Source organism: Agelaius tricolor, unplaced genomic scaffold (genome assembly GCF_023055355.1).
Source record: "Agelaius tricolor isolate 1412-34295 unplaced genomic scaffold, bAgeTri1.0.p SCAF_40, whole genome shotgun sequence".
NCBI classification, from domain to species: Eukaryota; Metazoa; Chordata; class Aves; order Passeriformes; family Icteridae; genus Agelaius; species Agelaius tricolor.
Genome location: NW_027269300.1, coordinates 4,177,754 through 4,187,890, shown reverse-complemented (window position 1 = coordinate 4,187,890; position 10,137 = coordinate 4,177,754).

Sequence of the window (10,137 nt, the reverse complement as noted above, 5' to 3'; positions counted from 1 at the left end):
AGCTGGCAATATGGACAGCTTGCAACCAAACACTTGCTGCACTGCTACCACGGTGATACCAGGAAGGACTTAAAAAATTTAAACGGGCAAACAAAGCAGTTGGAAGGAAAAGAACATTAACCATTATTCCATGCTTCTAATATATCCTCCTTTAAGTCATCATTTTCATGCAGTTTAACGGCTTGCCTTGGTATCCCTCAAAAGGAAATCTGAGACAGAGTAAGCTTTTGAATGCAGTAGATGTGACACGTGCAGGCCAAGTTGCCTTTGTTGACATCAAATGCCAGTTATGCTTGAGCTACCCTTTGCTTAAGGTACTTCGCTTACACTAAGAATTTTACTCATCATTGAGCAAATTTTGCTGTCATGATTGAGTAAATTTTATTCATGATAGAGTGAATGTTACTGTCACTCAGAATTTTACTGTCATGATTGGCATTGAAACTTTTCAAGGAAAGCTCTGGATAGCAATGTTTGTGTAAAAATAGTATTTTATCTCCTGTATTTGTGTGAAGCAGGTAAGCCTTTTGCTGTCACCAGTGTTGCTTACCCTTTCATGTCATATCCCTCTTCATATCCATATTCTGCTGAAGGCTTATTAATCTACTTTAAAATTGGCACGTGGAATAAGACTCCTTTTCCTTTTTGAAAGCTAATGTCATTTGACCTACTGACAGTAAATAATTCATTAATTGTAAGTCCCCAGCTAGCATCTTTTACGCATATTCTAACCTTCTAAAGAAGTAACAAAACCACTCTCCAATACTTTGCTTTCTTAAGCACACAAAATGCTTCCCTCCTTTGCAGTTGGCATCTGTAAAATGAACCACACCTCTGCAGTATTTTAACGTGCACCATATATAACCAAGTAATTCAAAAGAAATAAAAAGCAGCCCCTTCGATTTGGAAATATTTTTGAATTGTTTTTGAATATACAAAACATACCCTTACCGTATGCATTGCATGCAGATTTAATCGTCGTGAAAGCAAACCCTATGTTTCTGTTCGGATCGCAGGGTTTTCCAGTTTCCACAATTGTTCTTGGCACAGTTTTCTACTTATGGGACTGTTAGGACACTCACAGGTACTTCTAAGGTACTGTAGTAAGCGGAGAAGGAGGAGAGGTTGTGCCTTATTTCTGGCTTCCTTTGGTTTTCTTTTTGGTTTTCTTCCTCTTGCTCTTTTTCATGTCACCTTTCTAGATCCTGTGATTTAGATTTGCAGTTTACTAAGCTGTGTTTTCTGTCTGGAATTCTTTGAAATTCCGAGAGGAACCCCACCGGTAAATATGCATCTTTTTATGATTTGCTAGCTACATAGAAAATCTTCCTGCTGCTCTAAAATGCTTTTATTGGATATGCATTTTTATCACCATTCCAATGAAAAGAAAAGTTCCTCTATTCACTGCTTTTGTACTGGATTCAGTTCAATGTGCGCTAACGGTGCAAAAAAGTCCTGCTGGAAGAAAGGATCTGCATACCAATTGACCAAGACACGTGCTACAAGGGTCTTGGAAAGGTTCAAAGTTTCTCTACCTTTCTGGCAGTCTGTCTTCACAGCAGGACTTGATGAGGGATTTTGCTGGCGTTTCTTTGACAGAAAGCAATAACAAAGCAAGCAAAATGGAGCAGCAGAAGAAGATAGCAGCAAAAGGTACATTATCCCCTCTGTTATTATCATTGTCGAAAGAGATTTTTTCTCGCCATGTTACATCAAATACCTTAGTAGAGCTAAAGACTAGAAAAACGCAGCTCTGTTCTGGTTCATTAAAAGCAAAGCCATCTGTGGACAGAAGTGCCCAGCGTGATGCTGGGAACTCCTAGCTGGTTTCAGTAAGCTGTCTGGAGAACGGCATTTTCGGTGGGCTTTACTAGCGTGTCTGTAAGGAGGGGGAGTTTATGTGCAGCTTTGAGCCCTGAGAGTGCCATAGGCAAAGAGACCCATCGTGTAGCTCTCTGACCAGCCACAGCACACAGAGGCATGATGGATTACTCCCAGAGTTCACGTGGTAGAAAGGTTTTCTGCCCCCGTGAAGGACGACACATCCATTTTCTTGAATAGAGCCATTCTGTATGTTACAATGGTAACTTGAATTCATCAAGTTTGTGCTATTTGTACAATGGCAGTGAGCTTGGATTCTTAAGCTTCTCGTGTTTGACCTGTTTCCTGTTTCAGTAAATAGCAAAACTTCCAAGGACTGCAGCGACAAGAAGATGAAGCTGCTAGTGTATTTCAACTGTTTGCCTAATAAAATGGTGATTTTTGCACATATTCGCAATGGAAATTTATGGTACCGAAACACCAGCTCTGCTCAGGGCAATTCTGAAATTGACTTGAGCTCTTTTCCCTGTTTCTTAGCAGGTGAACTGAGATACTTCTAGCTTCCAAGGCAAGGCGTTTGACAGCAGCTTCAAAAAGGCCCAGGCTGTTGGATGAAAAGGTGAAAAAACTGAGGGAAATGGGGGGAAATTTCACTTCTGGTTTATGTCATAGATTCAGCCAGATGATCAACAAGCATTAGTTTTATGAGGTACCAGCGTAGTCTTTCACTCTTGCAGATCCCCAAAAGCTTAACCATCCAGCAGCTTCTTCCTTGCAACAAGTGCCACAGCCAAAAGCCAGGCCTGGCCGTCACCTCCCCCTCGCAGCCTACAAACTCTGCCAAACGTACCGGTGCTTCTCACTTTCCTTCTCAGCTACATGGACAAGCACATCCTCTCCATGTCTCCAAGTCCTTAGTGAAACCAAACAGCGGTTCACCTTCAAACAGCTCAGTGTGCCAGGACAGAAAGATTTCACTGGCCTGTCCCCTTGCTTTTTCCTTGCAGCCTTTTATTTTCAGAGCATACACTGAGGCATTGCACTTTGCTTCTCAGCTGAGTGCATTGCCACATTGCTGGAGTCCCACACGTCCATCTCCTTCTCGCACAAACTGCTTCTGTTGAAACATGCTGATGTGATGTGCTTTCCTGCTCAGCTATTCACACAGTCACATTCTATGTCCTGCTTGCAGTCTGAATCTAAAAGGAGACGTTTCTGACTATGTCTCACAGACACAGATGTACCAGGATGAAAAGGTTGCTTGGACCTTGCCACTTATGTTCGAAAACATCCATTCACTCCACAATCAAGAGACACCTTTCTTTGCTTTACATCCTGCAAACTTCACTCACACACACACACACACACACACACACACACACACACACAGAGACACGAGAGCTACGCACTTTCTTTCTTTCTTTCTTAGCTGCACACACTCACCTATTTCCCAGCTTGACCTCTCTACCACTTCTCCTTCGGCCTTGCTGTGCATGGACATTTCCTGTTAAGATACCCATTGTGTTGCCTATCCCTCCCCCACATTGCCTTGCCTTTCCTACCCAATCTTGCATTTCCTTGTCATTGCTGACAATTCCTTTCTTTTCCCTTGCCTTCCTGACCCATGCACGTCCTTCCCTTGCCCTTCATACCAACCCAGTGCCTTGTATTGACTTGCTCACCTATCCTTCTTTTCCTTCCCATTTGTCCAGCTCCAATCTTTCATTTCCTTCTCCTTCTAGGACTCTTATTGCCTTGTCTCCCTCTCTTTTGTGTTGCCTGGCAAAGCCACCACTTGTCTGGCCTTGTCCTTGAACCCCTTCCTTGCCTTGCATTACCTTGCTCACCAGTCCCCCACCTGGAATTCACCACCTCTCTTCTTGTGGAATCTCTTCAACATGCATTGCCCTGCCTGCTTCTCCTAGGATTCTCCAGGCTTCCACTTGCTTTTTTTTCTCAAGGCCCAGCGTTTCAGGAGCTTGTGAGAGGAAGCCTGGAGGAGGCCACGTGCAAGCACACCTACCTGTCCTGACAGCTTTCTTCTGACATCTATGCTTACATGCCTTGAATTTTGGACACAAAGTTGATCTTTCACCCTTGGGCTTCAGGGGCAGAATGACAGTTCTTTTGCATACAAAGGAAAGCAGGCAACCCAAGTGTCTTAGGTGCAGATTAGACATGACCCATGCAAGATCAAGGCTGGACAGAGCGGTCCGTCCGGGCCGCTTTTGTGTACCAGCAATCTTTGAACGGACCTGCCACTTGCCTTGCTTTGGGCAACCAACCAGTTTCCTTGCCATGCCCTGCTCATTCTCCATTGCTTTGCATTCCCTTGCATACCCATGCCTCACATTTGACCTGCCTGCAGTTTTCCTACAGGGCTTGGCCTTGCCTAGCCCTTCCGGTTACCATTACCTCCTATGCCCAGCCTTGCCTCTAACTTCTGGCACTTGTCTCACCTACCACTCCATTTGCTTTCCCCTCACGGCTTCAGTCTTGCCAACCTGTCCCTTGACTTGCCTACAATTGCCTACACTTGCTTTGCATTGCCTTACCTGCATGGAAGGCAAGGCAAAGAGTGGTAGACAAGGCAAAGCAAAGCCAGGAAGTTATTGGAAGGGCTAGGCAAGGCAGACATAGGCAAGCAAGCAAAGCTAGGGTAGGGTAGGCTAGGAAAACTAGGCATGGTACTGGAGGCAAGGCAAAGCCAAGTGACTTGGAGTGCCTTTCCTTGCTTGGGAAGTAAAAGATACGGTGGCAATGTTGGTAGGGCTGATGATAAGGTATCGTGGGAAGGTATAGTACAGCAAGACATTTCTGTCCTGGTCCTTTCTGTGTAGGAGCCATTGTTGGACAGAGTCAGTACCGGACGTGGTATGCAACTTTTGCTCGGTAAGTTCCTGAAGGAGAACAGCAATGCTTTCTCATGGGAAGGAAAGAACTTAGCCCCAGTGTTGGAGGTGCAGATAAGAAGCTGTGTCGTGCAGCTTAAGGGCGGCAGCAACTTTCTATGCTGGCATATTTGGTGTGGAAGCACTGACTCAATTTGTACAATCATGGAGTCGGTATCCATCTTTGGAAGGCAGTCTCCTTCCTGCAAGAATCCATTTGGCATGTGTTTTCCACTTTCTCAAGGCAGCCTTCTTGAAATTCTGCCAGCACACTTCTTTTGGACAAGGTAAAGAGCTGCGCTGGGTCTTGGTGTGCAGCCTAGCTAGTGCCCCGCACAGGTAATGCCCAATAACAGTGGTCTGACACCTTTGTAGAGGATCAGGCCCTGGATGCTTTGGATTTTGGAGGAGGGGATGCCATTTCTTTTGAGATGGGCTTCTAGTTCCTCCTCCCTTTGGCAAAGTTTGGGTGGCCACTTTGGGTGGTCTCAGTGAATTGAAAGGCTTTTCCCAATAGGCAGTTCTCTGGGTTCGAGTTGTTGAACTGTCAGTGGCAATGCAGAGGCCAGGCCAGGCCTCTGCAGGACAGGGTTTTGTCCCTTGTAGCTTTAGGGACTGTGTGAGCAGTCCCTGGTGCCATCCCATTTGGATCCTGACTCTGAGAGATTGAAGGCTTACGGTGGTACCTAGAGCTGAGAAGGAAAGTGGCGATAGCAGGGTGCACGTTTATAGTTTGATGGGTGCAATTGAAATTGTAGGCAGCAAAGAGCTTTCTCCACCAACAGTTTTGCGAGCTCGGCCAACATTTTCAAGTTTGTTACCAGGCTCTGTGAGAGAGAAAAAGTTTGTTAGGGCAGAAGATCTGGTGTCGGCCTTTGAGTGTGGGGCAAAGAAGAGTATCCACTTGGAAGGGGAAGATCGGTGACATCTTTTTGTCCTGACACAGTTGATTGGAGAGCAGGGACGTTTCTGACTTGGCTGGGTCCTGGGGGTGGTTGTGAGCTGGGCTCGGTGCGTGTCCTGGTTTTGTGAGTTGACAATGCTGTGGTGTGGTTATTTAGAAGAGCGCTGACAGTGCCCAGGAAAAAGACAAGCACTTTTCTAGCCCAGCCCCGTTTGTGTGGGAGCAGTGGAGGGACAAGAGCTCCGCTGTGGATCCTGGCTCTCGGGTACTGACAGAATGGGATCCTGCATGTAGCCCAGAAGGAAGAAGAATTGTCGTGAACGGCGGGAGAAATGCGACACACCATATGCGTGAATGGCAAATCCCAAAGTTTATTGAAAACTCACACATATTTATATTGGTGTTAATGAAGCTTATACATATTGCAAAAGCTGAGTTCATTATTGGTTAAAGCACACTTGGATCAACCACACCTACTTCTATCTTCTAATAATTATTTTGCTTCTATGTTTGCATTCTTCCAGCTTCTCTACCTAAGATATCTACATTTTCTGGCAAGCGATTTTCTCCCCCGTCTTCCCGTTTCAGAGAAGGTCACTGTGACCTTTGTCAGTGATTGGACACTGGTTGCTTAGTTCCCAGCTTGTATCCCCTATCCTTATCCATCGGTATCACATCGAAATGTCCTTTCTCAGCTAACCAATTATCCAAAAAGCTCTCTACAAAGAATCATTTCATTGTTGGCTGCACAGTTTAGAAGCTTCAAAATAAAAGGCAATTGCAGCATGGCCTCTTCATTTTAGAAAGTTTTCTGGGCCATCAGCTGCTCAACATGTAACTTGCACCCACTGAACTGCATTCAGCTTCCTGGAGATATGCACTTTCCCTCAAGATCTAGGTACCATCTTGCACTCGAACGCTTGAAGATCCCAAACCGCTTCAAAATGTCCAGCGGCTGCTCTCAAAGAAAAAGTCCTACAACAAAAAGGCAGTGCTGGCCATAACGGTCCCTTTGCAGTCTGTCAACCAAACGAAACATACTAGCGATTCTCACGTACTTTCTCAATGATACATATACGTGCATCAGCACATTCTCTCAAAGTGACAGAGACTATTGTTAAAACCAAGCTTTTTCAGCTGCACTTCTGAATGATAGATGTGCCAGGACAGAAGGCATTTGCCAACCTACCCTCTTTCCTGTGCAACCGGACATTGGCAGCGCAAATATTTTCACATTCTTTCATTGTGGCCATGTCCAAAGCAGCTAAAGATCACACAGGTGGAAGTGTCAAGACAGAAGATGTTCTCAAAGTAACTCCTTTTTTTTCTAAACAGCTTTTAAACTGCGCACAACGCTTTGTATCTTCTTTCCCACATAGACCTGCCCTCACTTTTTCACATTCACATCTTTGTTGCAAACATCCAGCAGCTGTTTGCGTAGAAAAAGGCTCTAGAAATAAAAGCGAGACTTGGGCTGCACCTTCTGCCTGCCCTGTGTAAGCCACATCAAGCTCACCAGTGCGCTCTGTCCTTCCCTTTTCCGCTGCAACTACCATTGTGTTCTCTGGATCTCGGAACCTAAAGGTAGGCACATTTGTTTCCACAGAAGGGCCATAGGTAGCGGCACAAATAGCTCTCACTGAACTTTAATCCTTACCACTGCCACCATGAGTTTGGTTGGTAGGCCAGTAGGAGTCATGCTCCTTTTACAGCTGGTATGCGGCAGCCACCAGCCCAGTGCTCTTCGACTCTTGTAACCAATGCTGCTTTTACTCTCCCGGAGGGGATTAGGCATCTGTTTCTCACACAGATCATTGTGGCAGCAGCCAATGGCTCTAGTGCACTGCTTCTGCCAAAAGACACTGGGGCCAGGCACTTACCTTCTCAGCACTACGTAGCCCCGTATTCTGCGTCTCTTGTCGTCCAGATCATACCGCAAAGCGTTTCACAGAGAAAAAATGTGCCAGGACAACAAGCTTGGCTGAAGTGTACCCCTGAAACTGGTGGAAGTTTGTATTTGCACCACATTCAAGGGGCAATCCTCTTTCCTATACAACCTGCAAACTGCTGTCTGTTCCCAGTGCCCTCTGCCCGCTCCTTCTTACCTTGAAGTACCATGCCAAAGAGGGCTCTGTGCTGAGGTCTCAGAAGAAGAGGGACGCAGATGTGTTTGTAAAGTGGACTGTCTGTTAGTCACTTCCCTCTTCAAAGCAGCGTGTTCCATGCCAAGCAGACAACAAAGCAACAAAAGATGAGTGTGACTCTGCAGTCAAATCCTGCAATGTTCCCAGAAGTGAATTTCTCTCTTCTATAGGACTGACTTGTATGAAGTGGCGTGGTTGTTTCCTTCCATTAGAAGGGAAACTCATCTAGCCAGGCTTCATCACCCCCTGCATCTTTTGGGGTAGTTCTTGGAAGAAAATAGAGAGCAACTTTTCCACTCCACATGATTCATGTTTCATTCTCTTCCTTCTGTACTTCAGGGAACAAGCTATCAATTCCCTACTCTTTCTATGAAAAGGCATGAAGCTATTAATTAAATTCCCATAGATATAATAAGGAATCAAAGTCTTTTATGCCTGAAGGGCAGGCCCTTATGGTATGAAAAGTATGGATTGTCAAGGGTGGAAGAAGATCTGTATGAAAAGGGAGAAAGCCCAGAAGCATGCAGGGATTTTCAGGTATGAAAGGGAAAACGACATTAAATTGTCAAGGGAAAGAAATTGAAAGAGGCAGGAGGGAGAAGGGAGGCGGAGGAGGCAAATGCTGCCTTTGAGGCAGCTGACACAAGGACCGTCGGCCTCATGAGCAAACAAGAAAACCAAATGAAACTTCACAGCAATCTCATCCACAACTTAGTGGACAAATGTGCAAACCCATTTCTTCATTTATTATGTGTCTAATATATAGAGAGATGTTCTTCATTCTGACAGAATTTTCAGGGAGCAAGCTAGTGTAAGGCACCTGGAACCAATGGTGTATTGGAAATGGCCAACATGCAGAACACGCTCCATCCTGAACGCTACCACAGCAGAATCACAGGATCATAGAATGGCCGGGGTAGACAAAGACCTTAAAGGCCATCTAGTTCTCTGACATGGGCGGGGACACCTTTTACTTGCTCAGGTTGCTCAGAGCCCCATCCAGCCTGGCCTTGAACACCAGGTTGGGGTGTCCATAACTTCTCCAGGCTCTCTGTGCCAGTGCTTCACCACCCTCACAGGGAAGAATTTCTTCCGAGTATCTAATTTCAACCTGCCCTCTTTCATTTTGAAGCCATTGCCCATTGTCCTGTCTCCAGAGTTGCTAATGAAGAGTCCCTCTCCTGCTTCCCTTCAGATATTGGAAGGTGTTGTGAGGTCTCCATGCAACCTTCTCTTCACCAGGCTAAACAGCCCTCATTCTCTCAGCCTGTGTGTCATGGCTTGACACTGGGACAATGCCAGTGCCCCCATGAGTATACTCTCTCCCTGGTTTCTGCTGTGAGATGTGACCAGCAATAAGCAAAGCAGGCTCCCACTTAGGAAAAAAAAAAATAATTATTAACTAAACTACAAGGGAAAGGAAAAAAAAAAAAGAAACACACAAGGAAAATGAAAACTTCACAAATACATCTCCTCCTCCTCCTCCCCAAATTCCCAATACAATACATCCCCCAAATCATCGACTCTTGGTCCAGCACCACCCTTCAGAATACTCAATCCTCAGTTCATCAAGAGGAGAAGGAGTCCTTCTTGTGCCAATGGTGACCTCTTCCTTTCATGTCCACTGCTCTCACCACTGAACACAGACCAGAGCTGCTTCTAGGGTCGACTTTTAAGGATGCTTCGTCCCACTGCAAAAAGGCCCAGTCTCAACTTTGGGACATCTGTCCCCCCCATATTTTTCACCCCCTGGGGCCGAGGGGTACCCACACCAAACCCTCTTGGTCCTGAGGCATTGCCTCCCCCTAGAATGCAGTCCCTGTATCACAAGGAAACATGGCTCTGTCCATGGCTACACACAAAGAGTCCAGCATAAGCTACTCCATCATCTCTTCCACCCGCGTTCTTCTCTATTTCTCTCGTGGCCCATTTCCTCTTATCTCCTCTATATCTCTCTTCTCATTCAACTCCAGGAGGATTAGCATTTTTCCATTATCCAAGAAAAGGGTTAAAAATCTGAGGCTCTGTCTGTCCGGAACTCCCATGGCTGCCCTGCCAGGCACCTTCTTGCACTCCCCTCTTCTCCTTCTCGGCCGGCCAAGAACAGGCACCAGCTCTCTCTCTATCTCTCCTGGGTGGGACGGGGGGGGGCTGCCCGATGCCTCTCAGTGCTCCTCCACCCTTCCATCCTGCAGGGGCCTTCACCTCCCTTCTGGCCAGGGCCCCAGCCTTCCTCTCCGGGCCGGGTGGCTTCCCCTGCCCCGCCCAGCCCGCAGCCAGGCAGGGGAGATCTGAACCTTTCCCTGACCGGAACCCAAGAGAGCCTCCCAGGGGAGAGCCCTGCTTTTAACCCCGTGTTCTCAGAGGCGCATCCAAT